Source organism: Delphinus delphis, chromosome 20, assembly GCF_949987515.2.
Source record: "Delphinus delphis chromosome 20, mDelDel1.2, whole genome shotgun sequence".
Lineage (NCBI taxonomy): Eukaryota > Metazoa > Chordata > Mammalia > Artiodactyla > Delphinidae > Delphinus > Delphinus delphis.
The window spans coordinates 39,492,558-39,513,986 of NC_082702.1; the positions used below are offsets into that span (position 1 = coordinate 39,492,558).

The following is a 21,429-nucleotide window of genomic DNA, read 5'->3' on the forward strand; positions in this document are numbered from 1 at the left end:
GAGGTGGATGTCGAAGGATAAATATCATTGGTCCCATTAACTCTCCAGGTCACTCTGCAGACTTCCTCTGTTCTGAGACGGACGGTTGGTACTATGTTCATAATAATGACCATCAAACCTTAGCATCTGTTTAACATCTTACAATGTATGTGAACTTATTTGATCTGCACAGCTCCATGAAGTAAGTATGAGAGCAGCATTCTAACAATGGTATAGGTAGGAAAACTGAAACCCAGGCAGGGGAAGTGATGGCCTGGCTAAAGGTTGCCAAGTTCGCAAGTATTGTTTTATCTAATAAGTTATCTCAGTCTCCCTAATATGAATAAAAATCTTTCAAGTTTAAGGAGTCAGATTAATCTAGCCTGAGGCTTTCTTTGGACGCCTTTTATACCTGGAGGGTGGGGTTGCCTGCAAATACAGTTCAGCCTCGGGGAAGAGACCACCCGCCCGCCTTGCCCTTCAGACAAAGGCACATATAGGTTTTGTGTAAAGTGGTCTTTAGGACCCCAAAATCGACAGAGCTCTCTCCTTTAAGAACCATGGATTTTATAAAAACCTGTTGCTGGTCAGCTCTCTTTCCAGACAATAGGCTCCTCTCCAGCTTCAATCACCACTCATCTTAGATAAAAGGAAGCAAGAACACACACAGAAGACCGCAAGGGGTGTCTGTCTGAAAGCTGCCACCAGCTTAGCAGCATCAGAGCAACACGTTCCAAACATCCCAGCTGCCGGGGCAGGTTGTCCCGCTCGGAGCCCCTTGTTCTTTCTCCAGCCCTTCATGAGTAGGGACTGCCCACTGGGCCTTCTGTTCCTCCGGTGCTGCCACACCCAAGCACCCATGGAGCTGGGAGGTCCAGCTGAGACCCATTCGGGTTGAATCAGAGAAGGTCAAATCCAGCCGGGAGGGCAAGGCAGGAGGCCACAGAGATGCGAGCAGTCCAGACCCAGAGCAGGAAGTGGGAGCAGGTGAGCAAACTTGGAACCTCTGATAGAAGCAAGACAAAGGGGCACTGCCCCCAAATGTGGTCCTCAAAAGTATTTCCCACACAGTCCACCAAGTCCATCTTCTTCGGAGTTAATACATTCTATTTATGAAATGCATCAGGAAAGGTTACGAACTCTCAGTTGCTCACGCCATAGTAGATCGATCAATCTCTCTCTCTCTCTCTCTCTCTCTCTCTCATCTATCTATCCATCCATCCATCCATCCATCCATCCATCCATCCATCCATCATCTATCTATCTCATTCGTGTTGGCTATGGACAGACCTGTGTCCACATTAAAAGATAACACAAACTTGTAGGTAAATTCCATCCCTACCTGAAGCAGGGTCAGAGATGCTGAAATTATCTCACACCTTCATCCATTCATCCATCTATCTACCCATCCATCTCTCCCTGCCTCTTTCCACCTATTTATCCACTCATTTGTGCATCAATTATTAATGATCCCAACTATATGCCTGGGCCTCTGAATTAGATCCATCCTCTTTCCCAAGAACCTCACAGTCTAGAGGGGGAGACGGATATGTGAACAATCCCATGTGACCAGCACCTCAGCAGGGATACAGAGCAGCACGGAAGGCTTCGGAGAGGGGGTTACAGGTGAGCAGGCCCCTGAAAGACAAGGAGGAGTTGAACAGGAGGTCAAGGTAATCAAAAGACACTCCAGGTAGAGAGAACGGCAGGTGAAAAGTCAGAGTCTGGGAATATCAGGGCCAAATCCAGAGTTAGCCTTAGGAGGAATTCTCTATTATTGCTGGTTTGAGACAATAACTGAAATATAGTTTCCCATATTCTCCAGTCACGGGTCCTGTTTGGCTTTGACTTCGTTAACGTGAAAATGGTAACACACAGAGAAAGAAAAGGCATAGGGAACAGCATCACAGGAGTGGGAAGAAGTCAAGTTCTGGGAATAGCAAGAAAGCAAGCCGAGATGCCCTTGGTTAATTCAAACAACCCTCCTATACTGTACAGAAGGTGGAAAGTGATGTCAAGCCAGTGGTCTGTCATGGGAGAGACCGCAGTGGCGGCCTTTCACAAACAACGTGTCCCATCGCCGACACACTGTCTTTTTCTGGGGTTCATTTAGTAGAAAGGGAGACCATCTTAGTTCACATGCGCTGCTATAACAGAACACCATAGAAGTGGTGGCTTGTAAACTGCAGAAATCATTTCTCAGGGTTTTGGAGGCTGGGAGGTCCAAGATGAAGGTGCCGGCAGATTCGGTGTCTGGCGAGGGCCCACCTCCTAGTTCATAGAGGGCCATCTTTTCGCTGTGTCCTCACTTGGCAGAAGGGGCAAGGGAGCTCTCTGGGTCTCTATTATAAGGGCACCAATCCCATTCATGAGGGCTCTTAATCACCTCCCAAAGGCCCCACCTCCAAAGACCATTCGATTGGGGATTAGGTTTCAACAAATGAATTAGCGGGGGGGAGACACAAACTTTCAGTCTATAGCAGGTACTGTCCCCCAAATCCAGACCACAAACATATTTCCCACAACCACTCCATCAAACAGAACTTCTTTGAAGTTAACAAACTCTATTTTAAATGGTAAAACCCCAAGGAGTAGTATGAACTATCATTTGTTCACACCTTTGTATAAGGTTTTTCAATCAGTGTAGGCATCCCTTTTAGATTAACCATCATGGGGACTTCCCTGGTGGTCCAGCGGTAAAGAATCCACCTTACAATGCAGGGGACGCAGGTTCAATCCCTCATCAAGGAACTAAGATCCCACGTGCTGTGGGGCAACTAAGCCCATGCACCGCGACTACTGAGCTCGCACGCCTCAACTAGAGAGCCTGCGTGCCGCAAACGACAGAGCCCACGCGCTCTGGAGCCCGTGTGCCACAACTAGAGGAGAGAAAACCCGTGAGCCACAACTAGAGAGGAGCCCACGCGCCGCAATGAAAGATCCTGCCTGCCTCAACGAGGATCCCGCGTGCCGCAACTAAGACCCGACGCAGTGAAAAATAAATTAAATAAATAAATAAATAATAAATAGATTAACCAATGTGAAGGACTGTGAGTTTCCATGGGAGAGAGGGGAAAGAGATTTAAAGAGATCCTGAGCATAGGAGGCAGTGTTCAGAGTGGAGTTTAGGAGAAGCCTGAAGTCAGCAAAAAAACACCCAGGCCCTTGAGTCAGACGCCAGGGAGACGGGAGGTTGCAAACGGCCAGCTGTGTCCATTCCCCATCCTCTAAGGTGTCAGTTATGGGAGTTAGAGTTTGGTGTCACTGAACATCGTCTCCCACAGTCTGTGATCATCAAGCCAGTAAATGCCTGCGGCTGAAGAAAACAGCTGCTGGATAGGATCATATTAATCATAACGCATCGCAGTGTTGTAGCACTTCCTCGAGTTGGCCAGGGCTAAGCGCCTCACACGCATACTCCCAGCGAATCTCCCCAGCATCCCAGGAGAGTGGTGGGATAATCCTCCTTTCACAGATGTGAAAACTGAGACCTGAGAAGGTTGCATGCCCTGGATCACACAGCTTGGGAGCAGCACAGCAGACGTTTGGTCCAGGTCTGCTTTTCTGTGAAGCATCTATTTTACTCCCCACTGAGATGTTCTACTTGTCATGGTGCCTGGACAGAGGAGGCATGCGTGCAGGCGGGCACTGTCGGGATATGATAAGTATTTGAATGAATTGGCAGTGGCTCTGAGAAAATGACTGCCTCCCTCATATCTGTGGCAAAAATATTGTACCTCTGTCTTACTGGAGAAGTTTGAAAAGTTAAACGATCCTCATGGAAAGCTCCTTGGATTCGTTTCCCAGGGCTGCTGTAACAAAGTACCAAAACCTGGGTAGCTTAAAACAACAGAAAGGTATTGTCTCATAGTTCTGGAGGCTGGAACTCCAAAATCACAGTGTGGCAGGGCCAGGCTCTCTCTGACAACTTTAGGGGAGAATCCTTCCTTGTTCCTTCTAGCTGCTGGTGTTGACCAGAAGTCCTTGGCATCCCTTGATATATCCCTTGAAGATACATCACTCCAGTTATATGGCCATCATTTCCCTGTGGGTCTTCACTCCATCTTCCCTCTGTGTGTGTCTGGCTCTGTGTCCAAATTTCCCCTTTTCATAGGGACATCAGTCATATTGGATTAGAACCCACCCTAACAACCTCATCTTAACTGATTACCTCTGTAAAGACCCTATTTCCAAATAAGATCGGATTCTGAAGTACTCGGAGTTAGGACTTCAACATATCTTGGGGGGCGGGGAGGGCGCGAGGTGGGGGGAGACATCATTCAACCCATCACGTACCTCAACTGTTAATCCTCAGAGTTAAACTTTGAATCATTTACTGTCTTCCCCTGGTTCCCACCTATTCCCGATCTGAGAATAATTACATCCTCAAGTCCCCACAGTGCTGGAGATGGTCTGGATCTATGGTTGAGACACCCCTATCCCCAGCCATGACCCTCACCCCATCCAAGTGCCACCCCTATGGTACTGTCCACCGGATTTCTAAGAAGTGCAGAGAGTCGTCGCTTCTCCCGGCAACTGGCCAATTTCCCTTTCATTCTCACTTGCTAATGACATCTGTCAGCTCAAGTACTAACAGCCGGGTGCCTTTCTGTCATAATCAGCTCTTTGTCCGCTGCTTCCGGTTGGGTGTTTACAGGCAGCTGGGGACAGTCAGCTGTTTTCTACAATGCTATTGTGCGCTTAAGAAGAAAAACTTAAGTCTCTTAAATTAACCACCACCCGTCAACACGGAAGCCAGGATCATAGCCACTTTACCTCTCTTTACCCCACAGATGTATCCCTGAGGTAACAGAAGGCGAGACAGGGACTTCATAACCATACAGTTCATAACAACAGAGTTTGTACTGCTTCTAAGCACTTTCCCATCCACAATGTCTTGCAGATAAGCGGGGGAGGGGGAGCAGGAAACCCCACTGGGGTAGATGGGGTAGATGGTCAGTGTCCATGGTTAAATAACTGGTAAGTGGTCTCTTGGGCCAGGTTTCTTTCTATTTTGTCACATCTCTCCTGTCCACGAGGCTGAGAGAGAACTCTGTATTTAAACAAACGCCAAGTAAGGAGGACAGCTAACTTCCAAGACGGCCCATGTTCTTCTAGCCACACTAGCTTTCATTTGGAGGAATGCACCAAGTTCCATTGTGCCCCGGAGCCTTTGCACTTGGTGTTCCTGCTGCCTGGAATGCACCTCCCTCCAGTAGGCTCCCTTCAAGTATCAGCTCATGCGTCATAGCCTCCGAGAAGCATTTCTCTTTTTTTTTAACTTTACTCAGGACTAATTGACAGATACAATTGCATATATTTAAAGTGTACAATGTGATGATTTGTTATACATATACATTATAGGGTGATTAACAAGATCGAGATGATTAACATATCCATCACCTCCCTCAGTTAACATACTTAATTGTGTGTGTGTGTGTGTGTGTGTGTGGCTAATAACTACTCTCAGCAACTTTCAAGCACACGATACTGTATTATTAACTATAGTCACCATGCTGTACATTAGATCCTGAGAAATTATTCTTCTTATAATTAAAAATTTGTACCTTTGACCTCTGGGTGAATAAAGAAAATGTGCTATAAGTATATATACACACATGCACGATGGAATATTATTCAGCCAATAAAGAGAAAGAAATCCTGCCATTGGCACCAACATGGATATACCTGGAGGGCATTATGCTAAGTGAAATAAGCCATCAGACAGACAAAGACAGATACTGTATGATATCACTTATATGGGAATCTAAACACACACACACACACACACACACATTATTTCACAGAAATAGATAACTGAGTAGTGGTTGCCAGGGGCTGGGGGAGGAGGAAATGGGGTGATGTAAGTCAAAGACTATACATTTCCAGTTATCAGAGAAGCATTTATTGATGCCTCAGGCTGGGTCACCTCTCTCATCACATACTCTCATAGAACTCTCCACCTCCCCCAAATGTTTGTCACAAGCAGAATTAGTTGATTTATCATCTGATTATATATTTAGCAGCATCTTCTCTGGGAGACAAAGGACAGGAACCAAGGATATCTTGTTCATTCCTAATCCCCAATCCCCCTTGGTCATTCAGATTTTTTAAACAAAAACCACCCTTAAAAATGTATTTACAGGGCTTCCCTGGTGGCGCAGTGGTTAAGAATCCACCTGCCAATGCAGGGGACACAGGTTCAAGCCCTGGTCCAGGAAGATCCCACATGCCATGGAGCAACTAAGCCCATGCGCCACAACTACTGAACCTGTGCTCTAGAGCCCACGAGCCACAACTACTGAGCCTGCGTGCTACGACTACTGAAGCCCGCGCGCCTAGAGCCCATGCTCTGCAACAAGATAAGCCACCGCAGTGAGAAGCCCTCACACCACAACGAAGAGTAGCCCCTGCTCGCCGCAACTAGAGAAAGCCCACGTGCAGCAACGAAGACCCAATGCAGCCAAAAATAAATAAATAAAATAAATTTATTTTTTAAAAATGTATTTACAGACATTTACTCTGCCACAGGTTATACTTGATATTGCAAGAATCCGCCCAATCCCCCGATCCCCCACTCCTATACCTGCCTCAGTAAATATCTATCAAATGAGTGAACGAAGGTTTTCAACCCTATGAATTATCCCCAGCCAACAAAGCTACCCCTTTCTCTGTACCACTCCCCTACTCCCAAGCACTTTGTTGGTAACTAGAATATAACTAAGGTGACAGTACACAAATTCGACAACTTTTTGAGACACTCACATATGTGGTCTACACATTAAACAAAATGCTTGAAATTGGGACCAGCAGAAAAGTCTGTGTCACAAAAGGGCTGTAATCTATCACGTATGACAATGGGTTGTAATTCGTGTTTTATCTGTCTCTTCCTCCAGATCATGAACTCCTTGAGGACAGTGACCATGTACTACTCCTCTGTTTCCAGGACACAGCACAGGAAACAAAGGTTTGTGGAATGAATGAATCAATGAATAAGTAAGCACACTGAGTAGTTAAAGAAGAAAATACTTTGCAGTGTCAGCAAACGTTGCCCAATAAATCGTCTTGGTAAGATTGGGTTTCTTTTTATTTATTTTTATTCTTTTTTTTTGAATTTTTTTTTATACAGCAGGTTCTTATTAGTTATCTATTTTATACATATTAGTGTATATGTGTTAATCCCAATCTCCCAATTCATCCCATCACCACCGGCCACTTTCCCCCTTGGTGTCCATACATTTGTTCTCCACATCTGTGTCTCTACTTCTGCCCTGCAAACCGGTTCATCTGTACCATTTTTCTAGATTCCACATATATGTGTTAATATACAATATTTGTTTTTCTCTTTCTGACTTGCTTCACTCTGGATGACAGTCTCTAGGTCCATTCACGTCTCTACAAATGACCCAATTTTGTTCCTTTTTATGGCTGAGTAATATTCCATTGTACATATGTACCACATGTTCTTTATCAATTCGTCTGTCGATGGACATTTAGGTTGCTTCCATGACCTGGCTATTGTAAATAGTGCTGCAATAAACATTGGGGTGCATGTGTCTTTTTGAATTATGGTTTTCTCTGGGTATATGCCCAGTATGAGTTTCTTCTTAATATCAGAATTTTCTTTCATAAGAAACCATTTGAGGGACTTCCCTGACAGTCCAGTGGTTAAGACTTTGCCTTCCAATGCTGGGGGTGCGGGTTCGATCCCTGGTCCGGGAGCTAAGATCTCATATGCCTTGCAGCCAAAAAACCAAAACATAAAACAGAAGCAATATTGTAACAAATTCAATAAAGACTTTAAAAATGGTCCACATCAAAAAAAAAAAAAAGCTTAAAAAGAAACCACTTGACTCCGTGTTAGAATGAAGAATTTTCTACTCTATTTTCCATGAAGACTTTTTCATAGCCTTACAAATTGGCGAGCCCCTTGTGCTATTTTCCATTCTGATCAGTCACAAACCGTATCAGCACTTTAAACCCAAAACTCGCACTATAGGTAGAAATATGCAGCCTCTGACGACGGATCCATTATTCCTGGCCAAAACTGTTCATGATATTTAGGAATAAACCTGGGAGGTAACCCAAAATAGAGCAACATGAGGTCTTAGAAAGAGGAGACATTTTGAAGTCAGACTGACCTGGCTCTTTTGGGGGACCAACGCTCCTCATAGTTAATTCAGCATCGAATCACCTGGTGGGGGGAGGAGGGAAGGTCTTGTTAATATTCAGATTGATTCTCTAGTTCTAAGGTGGGGTCTGATAAAAAAGTGAACAGATAAGCAAGCCAAAAACCTCATAAACAGGCAACCAAACTTAATCCAAAGCTTCCTATTTCACGTGCATGGTATTCTCAAGCCTGAGACTTTGCACTGTGTTTTACATCACATAAACAATCAGAGCTGACATTTCTTTTTTTTTTTTTTTTACACAATCTTTATAGATAATTTATTTTAGTTTCCTTAATAGGGAAGAAATTAAAGGGACAGAGCTAGGGGGTCTCAGAAATCACATTTCTAAACCTTGGTTATAGAAACATCATTGTTATTATTATTTTTTAACATCTTTATTGGAGTATAATTGCTTTACAATGGTGTATTAGTTTCTGCTTTATAACAAAGTGAATCACTTATACATATACATATATGTTCCCATATCATGCGAGGAAGGAAGAACAAGGCTGGGACTTGACTGTGAATGAGGTGTGGGGAAAACATTAGGCTCCCTGGCTGGGCGTTTAAGACCGTTCATGATGTGACCTGCACTTGATCCTCTGGCCGCCCCTCTCACCACAGCCGCCTCACACCATGCTCAGTCCATGCCACACTACTTCCTGGTCCTGAACAATCTGTTCTCTCTGCACTGCCCACCCCCACAAAAAAGGGCCTTTGCACATGCCACTCCCATCACTGATTTTTTTTCCTCACCCACCCAGGATATAAACACTTGCCCATCTTTCAAGACTTACCTCAAGCACCACTTCACCTATTAAGTCTTCCCTGATTCCCCGACATGAGATGACCTTTCCCTGCTCTGGCCTGCCCCACCATACCCGCTACAGATTGCGATAGCTTATATTTGTTTATAATCCATTTGTATGTCTGTTTCTTGCTCCTAGACTGAGCTCTCTGAAGTAGGCACTGTGTCCTGTGTCTGCAGAGGCCACACCTCTATCTTAGCAGGTCTTAGTCTTTGTGGAATGAATAAATGAATGAATGAAGAATGAATGAATCTTTGCAGCAACACTACCTCGATGCCTATCACCGCCCTGATCACACTAAGTTGCAATTTTTTGCTTATATGTCTATTTCCCCGTGAAACTGTGAGCTTCTTGAAGACGGTCCCAGACCCTGCCAATACTAATCTTCATCACCTGTCAATGCTCAATAAATATTTGTTTAATGAATATAAGTTGCTTTGGATCGAAGTCAGATACAGCTCCTTCAGAACAGAAAAGATAAATGCACGATGATAAAGATTTTAAAGGGCTGTCAAGTTCATGTGTTGATTTATGGAGCAAATTAATACGACAGCATCAACGCTTCCAGCCCTCCCCAATCAGTTTCAGCAATTATGTGTACCCAGGGCAGGGCGCAGCTGTTTGTGAGATGTGACACAAGAGATGTCTCCCCTGGTTTGCTGAAAGGTCTTCAACATATTTTTAGTTGACAAACAACCATGTGTTACTCATCAGACATCCCATTAAACCAAATTGTACAATTTGTTAGACAGTTTCCAATATTAATTGTGAAGGCTCTGTACATGACTTCAGTCCTGCTGGGTACTGAGCGTACCCGAAAGCCAGGAAAGGGGTGTGTGTGTGTGTGTGTGTGTGTGTGTGTGTGTGTGTGTGTGTGTGTGTGTGTGTGTACACATATATATATATGTATGTATACAGGCTTGAAAAATACAGACCCCAATGGCTTCACTTACCACCTAACGTTTTGTCCTGCCCATGTCAGTGCAATTTTGTACCAATTTCCACAGGGAATTAGCAACATGGGGTATAATAAGCTGGCATATTCCCTACCCTAGAACTCCTGAAAGTATCTAATGTTATAGGAAATATCTAAACTCTCTTGCCATAAAGTATACTTAGAAGTTTTATCAAGAAAGACTACACAGTACGTATTAAATGTTGACTTGTGTGATGCAAATAGATACTATTCTGGGCCACCAGTAATGCCATGGATACCTCATCTCTGAGCACAGAATGGGAGGCTTGGGAAAGGGAGGAGTAGCATTTTGTTATAAATCTCACAGGTGCCTGGAGATTCTGGAAGGTCACTGAGTGAGCTGACGTGCTGACTTAGTGGTATCCAAGGCTCAAGCAAGGGAAAAGTCCACCCTGGAATGAGGCTCAGCTTGTAACAGAGCCAGCCCTCAAATGTGGGAGAAGAGAAGAAAATCACATGCGATGCACCCAGGAGAGGTGTCTCCCCAGCCCACCTGTCCCATCCCTCAAGGTCTCCACAAGAATGGACTCTGCCTCCTGCTTTCGGTGGGTAAATATTTTTAACTGTGATAACTTAACTTTATATAAGCAGAAATCAGTTGTAAAACATACTGAAAATATATATATACTGGAAAGCAGAACCACATTCAAAATACCACAGCAATTATATTGCATCTAAAAATACATTTAATGAGAAAAACACAAGCACTTTGTATGAAAATGTACTGAAAGGCATTTTCCAAAGACCTAGAGTGAGAGATGATATTCTTGGATGTGAAGACACACACTGTGTATTTCTTTACTCTTGCCCAAATTTATTAATATAATGCAATTTCAATCAAAATCCTAATAGTTATTTTAATTTAACAAATTGATCATTAAGGTCATTTGGAAAGCAAATGTGCAAGAATAGTGAAGACATATGTGAAAGAATAATACTGCCGGGAACTTGAGAGCAAGTTCCAAATGTTGAAATGTATATTAATCTAAAATAATTCAAAGTTTGGTACAGATTTGGTCAGGGTATAGAAATACCTGAAATGGCCCCTAGAGGGATAAATAAGACCGAGAGGCTAAGGGGACCCAGGACGCCAAAAAGGGGACCCAAGAAGTCAGAGGGATGAGCCGGAACGGGAGCCTAGGATTTATACAGCAGATTGCTGGTATAACAAGGTCTGTCTGTTGTCTTGGCCCATTTAGATACGTGAACAGAAAAAAACTTTACAAACTCTTGCCCCTCATCATTAAAAAAAAAAGGCTATGCTACCAGCAAAGATACAGGCATAGATCAGTGTAACATAATGAAATATAAAGAACACCTATTACATACAATAATTTAGTGAGTAGAAAGTGGCTTTTCAAATCAAGGGGGAATAGATAGACTATTTTCCAAAGGTTGTTGGAAAGTTGCCTACCTGTTGGGCAAACTGATGATAGATAGACAGATGATTCACAGATAGCATACCTACATGCATATATACCTATTTCACTCCACACATAATAAAGTTTCAGTGGATTAAAAATCTAAATGTAAAATAAAGAACTGTGAAACTACTAGAAGAAATATGAGAGAATTATTATGACTTGGAGGTAAAGTAGACCATTTTTTTAAATGTTACAAAAAATCCAGGAGTCATTAAAAGGGGAATGGGTTTGATGAGTTTGGCTACACAAAAATTTTAAGTCTCATATTAAAATAAGTGCCTGATTAAGGAAAAACAGTTACAAAATGTACAACTGAAAAAGTATAAACACCCCTAATATATCAAAAGTGCCTACAAATAAACAATAAAAGCATCTGACTTTAAATGAGTCAAATTTTAAGTAGGCAATTCACAAAAGAAATACAAATGGCCTACAAACTTGAAAAAAGATTCTCTTTATGATCAAATAAATATATATCAAAGCAATATATTCCCCACTGGACTGAAAATAGGTTAATGAGATTGTGGGAAGACAGTACTCTCAGCCATTCATAGTAGAAATGCAAATTGATACAACCTTCTTGGAAGGCAATTCTATAATACACTTCAAAGATCATAGTCCTTGACCCTGCATTCTACTCCTAGGAATTTCTCATTCAAAAATATTCTTTCATATACTCGGAAACACATTGCCACATGATTTGTAATAGTAAAATTTGGGGAGGAAACATATATATATTTGAATAAATTGTGGTAAAACCATATAACTGAATCTTCCTCAGCCATCTAAAGGATCTAAAGGATGAGTTAGATCTCATCCTATCTAGTAACAGTGATATGAACAGATCGTCCATAACATGAATATATACTGACTGGCGCTTCTGATCTGAATTCAAGACTATGGGGTTTGCACATAACCACTTTTATATTACATCTGTGTCTTCTTTCTTCCACACAAAGAAAGAATATTGATTCTCAAGACTCGGGAGATGATCGAACCTGAATATCTCATAATTATTTCTTTGTTTTATTGCACATTACACACATAATAATTTCAGAGTAATAATATTAATACTACCATCACCAATACGATTACTGAAAGTTAAAAAGAAATTCTTTTTGGTGCAGCCACTATGGAAAACAGCATGGAGGCTCCTCAAAAAATTAAAAATGGGGTTACCATGTGATCCATCAATCCCACTCCTGGGCATATACCCAGACAAGACTATAATTCGAAAAGATACAGGTACCCCTCTGTTCACAGCAGCACTATTTACAACAGCCAAGACATGGAAACAACCTAAATGTCCATCAACAGATGAATGGATAAAGAAGATTAAATGGTATATGTATCCAGTGGAATATTAGCCATCAAAAAGAATGAAATAATGCCACTTGCAGCAACATGGATGGACCTAGAGATTATCATACTAAGCGAAGTTAAGTCAGAAAGAGAAAGACAAATATCATATGATATCACTTACATGTGGAATCTAAAATACAACACAAATCAACATATCTATGAAACAGAAACAGACTCACAGATATAGAGAACAGACCTGTGGTTGCCAAGGGGGAGGGGGCGTAGGGGAGGGAAGGAATGGGAGTTTGGGATTAGCAGAGGCAAACTATTATACATAAGATGGATAAACAAAAAGGTCTTACTGTACAGCACAGGGAACTATATTCAATATTCTGTGACACACCGTAATGGAAAAAAGAATATGAAAAAGAATATATATATATACATATATATACACACACACAACTGAGTCATTTTGCTGTACATAAGAAATTAACACAACGTTGTAAATCAACTATACTTCAATAAAATTTTTTAAAAAAAGAATTTTTTTTCAATTTTATCTTCTTATTCTCCTCGCACTTTTTTAGCTGCAATCTATTTACACTGTCAGAGAATTTAGCCACCTACACACTATTCTCTCTCCCATTAATTGTTTGTTTTTTGTTAGTTCTGCAAGTAATTCTATACTTCAAGCTTACCACAGTTCCTTACATTAATGTCTTCGTAGTTAATTGGGCAGTTTGAAGGTCATGTGCTAGCACAGTCCTCAAAAGTATTAAATTTCCTGCATTCCTGCAGACGGATAATAGTTTGTTCCCTTTTTTACTTGAACATCAAGGGTTGGTGGACACAAGCTCCTTGGCTCACACACTTTCCTCAAGTACGTTAAATGTTACTAGCCATTTTCTCCTGGGAAATTAAGCATCACTTGCCAAAACTCTGATAATGATCTAATTTCATTTCCTTTAAAGTCACTAGGTCTTTGGGCCTAGATACCCACAGGATTTTTCTTTTTTTTAGGGTCCAGTAATTATGTTAGAATATGTCTTGGATTTAACAGTTCTGTGTCAATATTCTCAGGAATAGAAAATATGAAACATATTTTCAATCTTTAAAGTCCAATTTTTTTTTTTTTAGGAACGTCTTCTTTTTTTAATGTTTATTTATTTATTTATTTATGTCTTCATCAGGTCCTAGTTGCAGCACACGGGATCTTTTGTTGCAGCGCGCAGGCTCTTCATTGTGGCACACAGGCTCCGGAGCACGTGGGCTCTGTAGGTGCGGCACACGGGCTCTCTAGTTATGGTGTGTGGTGTCAGTAGTTGCCACACGGCACGTGGGATATTAGTTCTGCACCAGGGATCAAATACGCATACCCTGCATCGGAAGGTGGAATCTTAACCACTGGACCACCAGGGAAGTCCCAGGAAAGTTTTCTTGAATTATGTTTTTTTCTGTTCTTTTGCCCTGGTTTCCTTCTTCAGGGACTCCTATTGCTCCCGTGTTGGATTGTCTTTGCTTATCTTCAATATTTATCTCTCTTGAATACCTTTTCTCCCCTATTTTCCTTCCTTCCTTCCTTCCTTCCTTCCTTATTTATTTATTTATGGCTGCGTTGGGTCTTTGTTGCTGCATGCGGGCTTTCTCTAGTTGTGGCAAGCGGGAGCTACTCTTCATTGTGATGCACAGGCTTCTCATTGCAGTGGCTTCTCTTGTTGCGGAGCATGGGCTCTAGGCGTGCAGACTTCAGGAGCTGTGGCATGCAGGCCTCAGTAGTTGTGGCTTGCGGGCTCTAGAGAGCAGGCTCAGTAGTTGTGGCACACAGGCTTAGTTGCTCCGCGGCATGTGGGATCTTCCCGGCCCAGGGCTCAAACCCATGTCCCCTGCACTGGTAGGCAGATTCTTAACCACTGCACCACCAGGGAAGCCCTATTTTCCTTTCTCTTTGATTTTTAATTTCTCTCTCCTGTCACCTTCTATTTCTATTAAGATATTTATATTATTTTCGGTTCCTTACAGTTTAGTCTTTATTATTTTTTTTAATTTCTAATTCTTTCCTGAGTTCTCTCACTTTGAGTTTTTCTAATTATGTTATATCTTGTATCATAATGTCTTTTATTCACTTGAAATAGAAAGTTACACTTTGTTCTGCTTTATGGCATGTCTCTTTGCCTGCGGAAATGTTATTCTGGTCCTTATTCTCTTGTTTTCTTATAACAGCTTTGTACTGGATTTCATCTTGATTCTTTTCTGTGGCCCTTTTTATGTGAAAATAATTTTCCTGAACTTTTAGGAGGCATTGTTCAGAAGCTGGAAATATTAACTTCCTAGGGATCTTTCTTCTACCCTTTTGTATAGCGTTCAAAAGTATGCGGCTTGCTCTCTGAGATTTCCTGGCCCTGTTCTCTCCTCCCACTTTTATCAGGACTTTATCTCCTCCGTCTCTACGGTCCCTTTCTTGCTCAATTTTGATTCCACAGTCAGCAGTTTCTCATGAGTATGGGCCCTATCCTGGAAGGGGTCTTAGATGGTTAGCTTTAAGAGTCCCTAGGGGTAGCAATCTGTTCCCTATTGCTTCCCTTGTACTGTCCCTCTGCTGAACAAAATCTCTCCCAGTTTCAATGAGGTTCTCAAATTGGCCTGTCATGCCCTACAGTAAACACTGGGTGGGAGGTTGGATGAGGCCCAGAGTCTTCTGAGTTTGGGGCTATGTTTAGTTTTACTTCTCCCTCTTTAACTGTATCCTCTTGTACATATGGTCCCTGATATTGCTCCGAGTCCCCAGATTTGCCTGGCAACTGTAAGGGAAGGGTCAGGGGTGAGGCTAGGAAGACAGCTGAGGTTTCCTCAGAACCACCAGCATCTTACCCACTCTGGGGCCCATTCCTTAAAGATATCTCTTGCTAAGGTGTGGATAGAATTTGATTTGAATACCCTAGAGATACTTGCATTTTAATAGGAGACACTTTACCTTTAACCAAACAAGTGACTTTCTAATGGTGGGGTCTCATGGCAGATGGATAAATAATGGTTGTCAATAACCTTCTGACAGTCATTAACTAGAGCCCAGGTTCCTAAGCAAGGGGCGGAGGTGGTGTGGCCTGGGCAGTAATCTCAGCAGAGAGAGAGTGGAGACTGCATGCTGGGAGCAACGGGGATGGATAACTTGGGTGGCAGTGAATACTTACAGGATCCCAAAGTACCGAGACCAGCCCACACCACTGACCATACCAGAACAGGACAAGGATGTCCTGAAGATGGAAAAATGGTAAAAATGTCGTCAAGAAAAACCAGAATCCAGTGCAGGTAACTACTTGCACACCCTTCTGTGGTTGCAAATACCAAAGAGGTAGGAGACTGCCAGCAGACGTAAGACAAAGGTCTTGCTTCCAGGTGTGAATGACCCACAGGGAAATACCAGGCAGCCAGAATTACCTTACTGGTGGATAAGGCAGTGGGGTGAGAAGGCTGATATCAGAGAGACCCTGGGGGTGAAGGGGCAGAATAATGTCACAGCACTTTCCACATACCTAAAACTGTGCTCACAGCTACTGAATACATACCCAGCATCCCAATTAATGGCGTTAGTCTCACTTTTGAGATGAAGAAATTGAGACTCAAAGGGGCCAGGTGGCCTGCTGAGGATCACATGATGACAAACCAACTGGTGAAAGATTCAAATCTAAGTCATCTTCCTGCTCCAAAGTCTTCACTCTTCAAGACTAGACTTGGGTCTAACTTGTAACTCTGCCACCAATTGGCTGTGTGACCTTCTTCTGACTGCTTAGCCTCTCTGAACCTAAATTCCCTCATCTCAAAAATGGAGATAGTTCTCAGAGTCCTGTGTGTCTCATGTTTAGTATGGTGCTGGTGCACAGAAAGCCCTTAGAATCCACGTGCCAACCTCCCATCCACTGTCAGCTGCCATCTGTGCATAATCTTTTAAGCAACCATTAATCTGCTGCCATCCTCCCTCCTACCTGCTTCATTTTCTTCATTAAATCTATAGAAACTGTCTGGTAGAAAGAGTTATATGACATCTGTGGGAAATACAGGGGGAAAGATTACAGTTTTATCAATGAATTCCAATGATTTTCCCCCCAATGACATTTCAGAGCAGGCAAAAAAACTGCTTTTCCTACAGAGTCGAATGAAATTAGGAGAAGTATGTTTTCTGTCTCATTGCAGGGAGATAATCCAGATAATCCTTAAACATCTGACAGTCAGTAAAGCTCAGTCAGAGATGAGTTCAGAGGTTAAACCCTCCAGAACAGCCTCTAAGGCCTTGTCTAGGAGTCACAGCTGAGACCTGTGTTGAGGAAGGTAAAGAAGGAGCCAGAGGGGCTTTCAGAAATGTTCTAACCCTATTCTCATATTTCACAAATAGGGAAACCGAGGCCCAGAGAGGGGAAGTTACTTGTCCAAGTAACCGCCATGCCTGAAACTGGAACCCAGGGCTCCTGACTCCTAGGCCCAGGATTGGCCCAGCACAGTCAGCAACCTGTCCTTTGGAACTGGGACTTCCCCATCATCAGCAACAAATCCTGGCTCCACCACTTCATGGTGGGCTGCTGGGACCTCAGAAAATTGTTTAGCCTTAGTTTTCTCGTGTGATAAAATGGGAATGATAAATTTGCCCTCACAGGATCAACAGACATGAGGAGGTGAACGGCCTGGCACAATTCCTAGCCCGTGGCAGGCACTCAAATGGGGTTCCATTCCTCTTCCTGTCTTCACTGATGTTCCCCCAGAAGCAAAGCCTGGCACAGGATTTAAACGCAAGTCGTTTATCTGGGAAATGTCCCAAGAAATACTAGTAGGAGAGCGGGGAAATGAGCAGTAAGGGGATTAAGCGAGCCAATACAGGGCACGTGAATAAGTAGGTTACTCTGTGGGTTTCTGGGCTCCACCCCGCTAATGACCTCTCGGAGACAGTGTAGAGCGGCGGTCCCCAACCTTTCTGGCACCAGGGACCGGTTTCGTGGAAGACAATTTTTCTACAGACAGGTGGCAGGGGAGGAGGGGGAGGGCTCAGGCAGTAATGCGAGCGATGGGGAGAGACGGGGAGTGGCAGATGAAGCTTTGCTCGTCGCTGCTCACCTGCTGCTGTGCGACAGTACCGGTCCGCAGCCTGGGGGTCGGGGACCCCCGGTGTAGGGCATACCTTAGAGTCCCGCACCTCCATCCACTCTGAGGCTGAGGAAGCTAGTTTATCTATTCTCCAACTCCTTCATTAGCCCAGGGCCGACCCTGGGGGTATCACTCCCAGCACTTCCTGCCTGTCCCAAGCACAAGCTGAGATGCCAGAGGAAGCCCTTGGGAGGGTATCACAGGTGCTTGCAGTGGGCAGCCGTCCATGCGCCTGAGAACACTGAGTGCCCGTGGAATATGGGCAGTGCTCTGAGAGCAGCTGCTGCAGTCCACGGCCCCCCGCACCGCTCAGATCCAATTCTGCTCCACATCAAGTTCATTCTCTTCTGTCCCTCAATTTTTCCCTCAATTTTTCAAGGTGCTGATAAGGCAGGCTGGGACCTGGGACCCTTTCCTGGAGTGTCTGCACCTGGACAAAGGTCTCCTTGAGCAACAGAATACAAAGAAACGATAAGGGACTAAAAATAACCTCACGCATGCACAGTTGGGGCAAAGTATGAACAATAAGATACAAAAAGGCCAAAACCCAACTGCCATTTCTGAGGTGTCCCGGGCAAAAGCGGGATACTGGGCATGATTCCTGCACGCAGGACCACCCACGGGGTGAGCCCACCACCTAAGCCACTCTTCCAGCCTGACCCACCCTCACCCCATTTAAGGAGCCAGCTCTCCTCCCTTCCCTCGGGGAGCAAGGAAGGGCATCTGTTTCGTGTCCCGGCTTCCTCATGCTGCAGCAGGAGTCCCGGTAAAGCCTTGCCTGAATTTCCCGTCTAGCCTCTTGCCAATTTTTATTGATTAAAAAGAGTCCAAGAATCTGGGTGGGTAACAGTGACTGGTCACAATTTCTTTTATAAATAAACAAATAAACAAACTTACAACAGATGGTTCAGTGGGATAGGCCCCAGGTCCCACTGGGGCAGTTGGTCCTGAGCTTTTGATACTCATCATGAACCTCCTTGCTGTGGGATGGATTCTGTCCCCAAACAATTCATGTGATGAAATCCTTACCCCTTGTACCTCAGAATGTGACTGTTTCTGGAGATAGGGCTTTTAAAAGGGTAATTAAGGTAAAATGAAGTCATTAGGGTGGACCCCAATCCAATCTGGTGTCCTTGTAGGAAGAGGAAATTTGGGCACAGATGGATACAGAAGAAAGACCATGTGAAGGCAGAGAGAAGACAGCCATCCACAAGCCCTCAAAAGAAACTAACCCTGCTGATTCCTTCATCTTGAACTTTTAGCCTCCAGAACTGTGAGACAATAAATTTCTATTGTTTAAGCCACCAGTTTATGGTAATTTGTTTCGGCATCCCTAGGAAGCTAATACACTCCTCTAGCCCTTTATCTAGCGTGCCCTTGGCCAGCCCTTCCACTGGTCTAGGCTCTTGGCACTCCTTCATTTCGAAGGGTCCGAGACCTGGGTACCATACTCTGGTATCACACCTGTTATTACTTGTTCATGATTATCTCCAGGTTTACAAGTACCAAGAGGTACCCCAGTGCATCCGCTGAATTCCAGACATATTCTTTCCTGCCCCCATTATGTAGCAACAACACAACCCCCCTGTTATTCTCCTACCAGTATTACAACTCCTTTCTTGGGCTGCTGGTGTACCAGGCAAAGGCTGTAACTTTACAGGATCCCTTCCTGTGCCCTTGGGAACTAGGACCTGAGGTCCAGCACAGCCTAAAGTTACAGGGATGGAAAACCCATATCTCCCAGCAGGTGTCACTGGAGTGATGCTAAGAGGACCCACCTCTGGTTCCCACTCCAAGGGACCAGATCATCCCATGCTGGGACCCAACCCTCTTCTGCTTATCAGCAGGTCTCACCAGCTTCGTGTCAGTAGCTGAGAGCAGTTCTAAGATCAATCCACCTCCACTAGTGTGCTAGTGTGGGGGTGCTAGTGTGTCATGGATCGGGTTCAAGGAGGGGGTCAACAGCCTGAGCTGCCATCTGATCCAGAGCAGTGTTGGCTCCTTAAATAAAATATATACTAAAAATACAGATGGGGTGGAAGGGCTGTTACCAGATGATGGACCAATGTGCTTTATAGAGAACAGGAAGGCTCCCCTGCCCTGGAACTAGAGATTGACAGTCACACACTGACTGCAAGAGTACCTACCATACAACGATTCAGGGCTTACTCTTCTGTGCACACCTGCATGAGCCCAACATGGTGAGGAAACAACGGGTGGGGGAGGGGAAGGAACCTGTTCCAGGTCACTTAGCCCACAGGGGCTGACCTGAGATATAAAGGGAAGCCATTTCCTCCCAGAGCCCCTGCTCCTCACCCAAAAAGAGGTGACCAAGCCACACTTCCAGGCAGTTGTAAGGCAGACCTCGGAGATATTGCAGGTTCACTTCCGAGCCATCACAATAAAGCAAATATCGTGATAAAGCAAGTCACACAAATTCTTTGGTTTCCCAGTGCATATAAAAGTTATGTTTACACTCTGCTATGGTCGATTAAGTGCGCAACAGCATCACGTCTTAAAAAACAATATACATACCTTAATTTAAAAATACCGTATTGCTAAAAAGTGCGAACCGTCATCTGAGCCTTCAGCGAGTCATAAGTGTTTGCATAGTCACAGCAAAGATCACTGATCACAGATCACCACGGCAAATATAATAGTAACGAAAAGGTTTGAAATATGGCGAGAATTTCCAAAACGTGACACAGAGACAGGAAGGGAGCAAATGCTTTGGGAAAATGGCGCCGATAGACTTGGTTGATGCAGGATTGCCACAAACCTTCCATTTGTAAAAAACACATGATCTGCAAAAGCACGTTAAAGCGAGGCAACAAAACGAGGACTGCCCGCCGGCACCCAGGCTACAGTCAATGAGAGCTACCTCCTCCCGGCCCTCGCCTGTACCCATGTGCGGTCGTATTTGTTATTTCCACCAAGATATGGGCTCATTTTGTGTGAACCACGGAGTTAACTCCAAAACGGCCCCACCCTGCAGAAGGACCCCTGCCCAAAAAGCCGACTTAAGAAATCTCGTGCTGAAGTTTGGCTGGGAGGGGCAGCCAAACACCCCACAAATGTTCTGCTTTTCAGTGTGTGAAGTTAAAAGAAGCTTTTAGGAAATGGGCATGTTTACTCCAAACCAGCAATCAAACCTTTGTTCCTTTTTTAATATCTTTGAGGCAGTAACAGTTGTGAAGGCAACTGGGTGGTATTTACCATTACAGGCAGGTCGATGCCATTTCATCTGCCAAGGTCTCATCCGGGAACAGAAAAGAGCTGTTTCGGGGGTGACAGGATGTCACACAGCCCCAAGCCGCTCCCCAGCCATTGGGTGGCAGGGCTGCGGGAGCTCTTTGAGAACACAGTGTGTGACCTCTGCTCTGTCTCCACATGGATGAAAGGATAGAAGAGCTTTCTGTCGATCCTGACATTCTGCCTTATTTAACGGCTTCCGGAGAACCCATTGCTTAACTGTCTTACGGCCAAAAGAAAAGAAAAACAGGGCCCTGAGAGGTGCTTCATGTCAGGGGGAGGACGGGAATCCTGGCACTGGAGCTGCAATTAGATCTTGGTGCATTTTTACTGCGCAAAGCGTTTTAGGTCTGGAGGCTTGACTGAGAAGGGGTCAACAAGGT

The 21,429-nt window shown here is 44.0% G+C and overlaps 1 long non-coding RNA gene across 1 annotated transcript in view; it reads right to left on the reverse strand.

Moving 5' to 3' along the window:
• The window catches only part of LOC132417127 (uncharacterized), a 365,235-nt gene extending 357,060 nt beyond the window's left edge, over positions 1-8,175 (reverse strand). The window contains exon 1 of the long non-coding RNA XR_009517761.1: positions 8,121-8,175. This is a non-coding gene — a long non-coding RNA (uncharacterized lncRNA). The remainder of the gene's footprint in view (positions 1-8,120) is intronic.
• Positions 8,176-21,429: the final 13,254 nt, after the last annotated feature.